This window comes from Carassius carassius, chromosome 50, assembly GCF_963082965.1.
Source record: "Carassius carassius chromosome 50, fCarCar2.1, whole genome shotgun sequence".
Lineage (NCBI taxonomy): Eukaryota > Metazoa > Chordata > Actinopteri > Cypriniformes > Cyprinidae > Carassius > Carassius carassius.
The window spans coordinates 2173936-2181383 of NC_081804.1; the positions used below are offsets into that span (position 1 = coordinate 2173936).

General features: G+C 37.6%; 1 long non-coding RNA gene across 1 annotated transcript in view; it reads left to right on the forward strand.

Annotated features, from left to right (window-relative positions):
- The first annotated feature begins 7293 nt into the window (after nucleotides 1–7293).
- LOC132133692 (uncharacterized) overlaps nucleotides 7294–7448 on the forward strand; it is a 30213-nt gene continuing 30058 nt past the window's right edge. Inside the window, exon 1 of the long non-coding RNA XR_009429210.1 lies at nucleotides 7294–7413. This is a non-coding gene — a long non-coding RNA (uncharacterized LOC132133692). The remainder of the gene's footprint in view (nucleotides 7414–7448) is intronic.

Consider the following 7448-nt stretch of genomic DNA (forward strand, 5'->3'; position numbering starts at 1 on the left):
TATTGATCCGCCAGGCTTCAGCAATAAAAGCTCCTAAGGTGTCGAGAGAGAGAGAGAGAGAGAGAGAGAGAGAGAGAGAGAGTGTGTGTGTGTGTGTGTGTGTGTGTGTGTGATGGAGAGAGAGGGAGGGAGGGAGAAGAGTGTGTGTGTGTGTGTGTGAGAGAGAGAGAGAGAGAGAACCAGAGAGAGTGTATAGCCTATGTCACAAATTATAATTAATTGTTTATTCAACTTATTAAAATATCTTATTTTAACTGCAACTATCTGTTTCTGCTTCTTTGTCATATTTATAGTGTGTGATTTATAAATATTCAACCTCACATATTTAGATTTTGGGCGTCTGGTCACTTATATCTTATATCAGAATATAATATGTAACTGTAAAGCCTATTATGAATATTAAAATACGCTGAATCATGTGTCCTGTATCATAGCTGCATGAATGAAGTTTGCAGCAAAAAAACCCGTGTCAAAATCAGTTAGGTATTCAGTGAGATATGATTAATTTAATGCGCTGACAGCTCATTGCACCTGGCAAACAAGTTACACTGAGTGGAGCAATCGACCGGTACAAGATGGCGGCTCCACGGCTCGTTCGTGCCAATAGGCAGTAGCGTTCGATGGGGAGTCTACCTATATGATGTCTATGCTCCGAACTCCCGAACTGACTCAAATGATTCGCGAACCCGCTACGAACTCCCGAACTGACTCAAATGATTCGCGAACCCGCTACGAACTCTCGAACTGACTCAAATGATTCACGAAACCCGAACTGACTCAAATGATTCGCGAACCCGCTCCGAACTCCCGATCTGACTCAAATGATTCGTGATCTCGTATCGAACTCCCAAACTGACTCAAATGATTCGCGATCCCGCTCCGAACTCTCGAATTGATTCAAATGATTCGCGAAGCCGCTCCAAACTCCCGAACTGATTCAAATGATTTGCGATCTCCGAACTGACTCAAATGATTCGCGAACCCGCTTTGAACTCCCGAACTGACTCAAATGATTCGTTATCCCCAAACTGACTCAAATGATTCGGGATCCCGCAAAGAACTCCCGAACTGATTCAAATGATTCGCGATCCTGCTCCGAACTCCCAAACTGGTTCAAATGATTCACGCTCCATACTCCGAACTCGCAAAATGACTCAAATGATTTGCAAACCCGCTTTGAACTCCCAAACTGACTCAAATGAATCACGCTCTGAACTCCCGAACTGACTCAAATGATTCACAATCTGAAGTTGCCATCCAAATCAAATGACACCGCCAGTGCTACTATTGGCTTAGTTCTCTAATTTCATAACATTTACTGATTTTAAGGTACGAAAAGTATGTTGTTAACAAATAAAATATCAATATTTCCATTCCGGACTGCTTTCCACGTCGAAACATCCACGAACAGGGGCGGACTAGCCATCTGTGTGATCTGGAGAATCACAGAACGGCCGGTACTTCAGGACGGCCGGCGAGCCGGCCCACCACCCACCACGCACGCAGTCATCACCTCATTCAGACAAGAGGGTCTGGCTGCAGACTTGCTCTTGCACTCTCAGACACTTGCACTTCCGCTAGTGACGTCACTTGCAGAATTTATTTTTTATTTTGTTGAATTTTTATTAAATTTTGTTTAAATTTCCCATCATTTTATAACAGTAGCTAGGTGGCGAAGACAAGAAAAAAGATACTAAATTACAATGTCACTTGCAATCGCCACTTGCACTGTCCACTACCTGTGAGGTCACTTGCAATCAACACAAATCGTGCGCATTGACAATGGAGACAAGACGCTGTGGTGGTGATTAAACGATTAAAACTAGTACTATTAGTACTATAACGTACAGGGTCCTGCAAGAAAAAGACAAGACCGGCAAATCCGTGGCCAGAACACCAGAATATGAACGCTTGCGCAAAGTCTTTCGCTAAGCGTTTTCCTCCTGTAGAAAAAAAAAATACTTAACATGGCTTAATGTATTAAGATGCTATTAAAATATCAAATTAAATATACGGTTCATTATTTTAATGATTATTTATATAGTATTTTCCTCACATACCGGAAAATGTGGCATAATGGACTAAGATGATAAAGGCCAAACTCAATATGCTTCTCTACATCATTAAAATACATAACTAATATGTACAAGCAAGCAGGTGAGCCTAGAATAAACGCAACACGCAAAGTTTCGCGTTAAGCATTTTTCCATATAGAATAAACTTTCTCAACTCGTTAATATCACTATCTTTGTCCATTAAGCTACATTATGTGTTTTATTTATAAAAATAAAAATATATAAATATATATAATTTATTTTTATAGTGTTCCTGTAGCTCAATTGGTAGAGCATTTGCTTTATCAAGCGCAAGGTTGGGGGTTCGATTCCCCGGGAACACATGATAGATAAAAATTGATAGCCTGAATGCACTGTAAGTCGCTTTGGATAAAACCGTCTGATAAATTAAATTTATTTTTTTTAAATTTACTTTATAATGATTTTCTATAGGAGGAAAACGTTTAATGTACAATTTAACGCACTGCGTTCTGTACTCGTCTGCTTGCCTGTACGGAGTTGATCCTTTTAAAATCACTTAATGCATTTCATAATGCACGTTCATATTTGCTGGTCTGTATATACGTTGAGTCAACAACAAGAAATATAGGCTTGGCCTACTGAATTGTCTTTATCATCTTAGTCTGTTATTAGGCCACATTAAGCGTTTTGTTGTATGGGAGGACAAAGTTTGCGCATTGTGTGCATAGTCATCTGCTTGCCTTGTAGTACATTAAATAATAACTATATATCGAATTTGGTCTTTTAATTGAACTTAATGTATCTTAATACATTATGCCATATTAAGTGTTGTTTTTTCTACAGGAGGAAAACGCTTAACGGAAGACTTTGTGCATTGCATTTGTGGGATTACAAATTTATAAAATGTTAAATATAAGTTCCAATGTAATAGCATAGGAACTGAAAACGTTTTGATATACATTTTGAGGTAAATCAGGAAAATCAGGTGTCTGAGATAATGTCTTTTTGTCTTTGTGCTCTTCCTTGCCATTTGGCTTTTTAAGCTCAAGGCACAGCTGTGCCTTTTGTCTCTATGATAATGTGAAGATATGGGTGATACTATTAGGCACCTCTGTATTTAAATGACACCGTTATGCTGATGAGATCAAGGCTGGGAAGATACCAGTGTCTGGCACTTTCCTGATTGCATTTGCATGCTTTGTTTAAAGTGTCTCCACCTCTACTGTATGGATCCCTCCCACTTGAATGTATATAATCTACAATGTCTTAAGGACAAGTTAGACTTTTGATGACTGCAGCGCCACGCAGAGCGTTCTCAATAAAGAATCCTGCTGAAGATTACCCAAGAGTCTCCTGGTCTTCATTTCTGAGTTCCCAACACGTTCATATTCTGCTGTTCTGTGGCCACGGTCCGGTCTTGTTTTTTCTTGCAGGACACTGTACGTTATAGTACTAAATTAGGTTTAATCGTTTAATCACCACCACAGCGTCTTGTCGCCATTGGCAACGCGCACGATTTGTGTTGGTTGCAAGTGACGTCACAGGTAGCGGAGAGTACAAGTGTCGATTGCAAATGATATTGTAATTTATTTTCTTTTTTTTTGTCTTCACCACCTGGCTACTGTTGTAAAATGTTGAGAGATTCAAACAAAAAGTTATCAATAAATAGAAAAAAATAAAAAAATAAAGACTGCAAGTGATGTCACTAGCAGAAGTGCAAGTGTCTGAGAGTGCAAGTCTGCAGCCAGACCCTTCTTCATTCAGACTATAAGTCGCACCTTAGTATAAGTCGCATCTGTCCAAAAATACGTCATGACGAGGAAAAAAACATATAAATCGCACTGGATTGTAAGTCGCATTTATTTAGAACCAAGAACCAAGAGAAAACATTACCGTCTACAGCCGCGAGAGGGCGCTCTATGTTTTCAGTGTAGACTACAGGAGCACTGATCAGCATAGAGCGCCCTCTCGCAGCTGTAGACGGTAATGTTTTCTCTTGGTTCATTTCTCTCGGTTCATGTCAAATTAATTTTGATAAATAAGTCGCACCTGACTATAAGTCGCAGAAGCAGCCAAACTATGAAAAAAAAGTGTGACTTATAGTACGGAAAATACAGTAAGTTTAAATCAACAGTAAACAAAGATGGCGCAGACAGACTGTTGTCGAGTTTCCGCGCGCCGATTACTTTGGGCCGGGTTTAGTCAAAGTCCAGGGCCATTTTTTATTCCCAGTCCGTCCCTGTTTGGAACTGATACGGAACTTAATAGGTAGCCAGTGCAGAGACTGTAAAATTGGGGTAATATGATCATTTGCATCAATTTTTTGCATTTGCATAAGCTATTACTAAATATTGTAGAAACATAATTTTCTGTAAAGTTGCTTTGTAACGATTTGTATTGTAAAAAGCGCTATACAAATAAACTTGAATTGAATTAATATTTATGATTCTTCACTGTATATTTAAAAAATATATTCATATTTTAAAGAACAATTATTTTAAATTAATATTGCATATTTGAAAAAAATTACTATGCATGTTATAATGAAAGAAATATTTAATGCATTCATAACTTTTCACAGTTTGTGACTGCATTCTATTTGAAAAATTAATATGCATATTATAATGTAAAACTTGATTTTATAAATATTTCACATTTCATTAATTATTTGAAAATTAATGTGCATATTTTAATGAACAATTGTTTTCATAATTTTTTCATAATTATCCATCATCCAATTAAATCCAAATGGAATCATGTCCCACATTATTCAATTTGAAAATTCACTGACAGCAGTTAAATTGAATTACATAAGTCAAATATTCACGTTGTCAGCATTCATTAAAATCTAATTTGTTAAACAGGTCACAAAAAGTGGCATCAATGCAGACAAGCAGACAGAATTCATCACATTTGAAAGGTTTGTAGAGAACCTCGATCCTTATTAAACACTCAACTGCACTTTGAATCTCTGTGACATCATCCAAACCAGTGTTTTCATGGTCTGTTGTGTGTCTCCGCAGTAATTCCAGTGAAGTGCTAGAGAAAGAATCTAACAGTGAGTCAAACAGAGGCAGAAGTCTGAGCCTTTTCATTTCCATATTTATAAGCATCAGTAACTTTCAGATAGCAGAGGCGTATAAAGAAGACAACGTTTGCTTCTTAATCTCTCTCTTGCAATGTCTTTGCAGAGGAATGTCCTGTTGATGAGGTCTTCAAACTGGAGGCTCACAAAATTGAGGCCGTAAAAAAGGTTGCGATCCAGCTTGATACGTCTCTAAATGTAGCCTTTGACACACATCTTTGACAGCTTCATTATGTTTTTGTTCCTAAAGGCCATTTGGCACTTTGTGAATAAGAACATGTCATCTCTGGGACTGAATGTGACAGATCTTTACAAACAGGTGTGCAAACCCTAGATTAAAAGCCTCATGGTGCATTTTTTCTAGAGGTCAACTTAAAGGTTAAAGGAGTAGTCCGCCCAAAAATGTTCATTTGCTGAGAATGTACTTAGCCTTTGGCCATTCAAAAATTATATTTAGATGAGTTTGTTTCTTTATCAGAACAGATTTGGAGAAATGTACACATCATTTAGATGTTTTTACCTTCAAACCATTGCTTCCAACTAATGCTTTATTTGAGTTGTCTTTCTACTGTGTAATATTCATCTGAATCAGGAGCGAAATATGCACAGATCAAGCACCACTTAAAACAAGTGGAAACAATTGTTTTCGATGTCTCACATTCATGTCATTCTGTTTATGATTTTATAATGTGAATGTATTAGCTTTCAGATGGAGTGATTCCGGCCACGCTGAAAGTGCTGTATTACTTATTCAAGAGGGACAAAAACAAAGAATCTAGCGACCCACCTTTCAATTTAATAAAACCTTTCATAATGCTTTAAATAATCAAATTCACTATAAATGTGCATCTTCCTTCTGACTAGAAATCAGGGCACAGAGTCGACAGTCAGATTACTTTGGCACTCAGAGTGTTTTAGAAGCAATTGTACAGAGTGTCTCTGAACCAGATGCTTCAGAGAGAAAATGAGAGAACATGGACACTCATCTCATCATGGAAATTGCTTTTGGATGCTTACAGCTTCAATTTAATGTCACCTTTTCAGTTTCCCACTTTCCAGGTTTTTTTATTTTTTATTTTTTGGACAGATGTGCATTAGTCTTTATGTATGACTGAACAGTTTTCTGCTGACTTTGCAGCTTGTTTTCGAATAAAATTGGCACATATAGCAGCTCTGAAACGACGTCATTACTTCTTCAATACTGTACTTATATGTGTGTGTGTGTGTGTGTGCGTGCCTGTGTGACAAGTGGATATACTCCAGTAGATTTATTAATTATTATTATTAAACTAATTTATTTATTATTAATGAAAAAAAAAGGGAAATCCTGAGTCCTAAAATGCACATTTCCATTGCTCGCTAGCTATAAAAACTTTGCTAAAATAACCAATATATTGTTAAATATTGATAAATATTGGTCGGAGTGTGGACAAATTTCAACTGAGCACCACAAACATATTATTTTTAATCTTCAGAGGAACTCAAGCTCATATTCTTGATGTGAACAGTAAAGGGCATCTCTCAATGAGAATAGCCTCCATCCACCTCCGTAATTTAATTTCCCTAATGTGTGTTCTCTCAAATTGGATACGGTGAATGACTTCCATTTAATCTAAATGGCAAAATCATTATGAGTGGTTTAAGAGAGTCTTCTCTTAGCGAATGGGCCGGGATTCGAGGTGCGGGTGGATGGATGCTCTGATGGCGTTTTAATGGAGAATTGCCCTTGGGTAATTTTTTTACCATTGCTGTTACTGAGCAGAAAACTTATGAGAAGCTGACGTTTTTCATCCTAACGCCCGTTTGTTATTCGTTTATATTCATGACTGCAATTTTTCAGCCTTGCCGTGGGTGCTAGTGTCATAAAAATGAATGAAATCTGTAGGACGGTGAGCGGTAAGAAAGCAGACTGCAGTAGAGATGTGTAGGTGGCTTGGACAGACAGATGGACAGAATATCTGGAAATTCTCACATTAGTAACTTGAAAAGCAGCTTATGTAATGACCCCGAGTGACCAGATGACACCCTGTGAGACACAAAATATCCATCGCTGTCCAGTTTGTCCTTTGCATCCACTCTGAACATGTAACTGTAACCTTCTAAAAGTTTATTTTTCCTGTGTTGTTCAAATTTGACAAAGTATAACATAATGCTACTTTGTACATAGTACCCACATGTGAAACAATGATGAGAGTTTACCAGACCATCTGTTGCGAGGTGAAAGCCATAAAGCCGTACGAACAGGTGAAGATTGACAGATGTAGAGACAGGAGCGCAACAATGGATTTTTAGGTAAACACTGTAATTTATTGAATGTGAAATGGTTT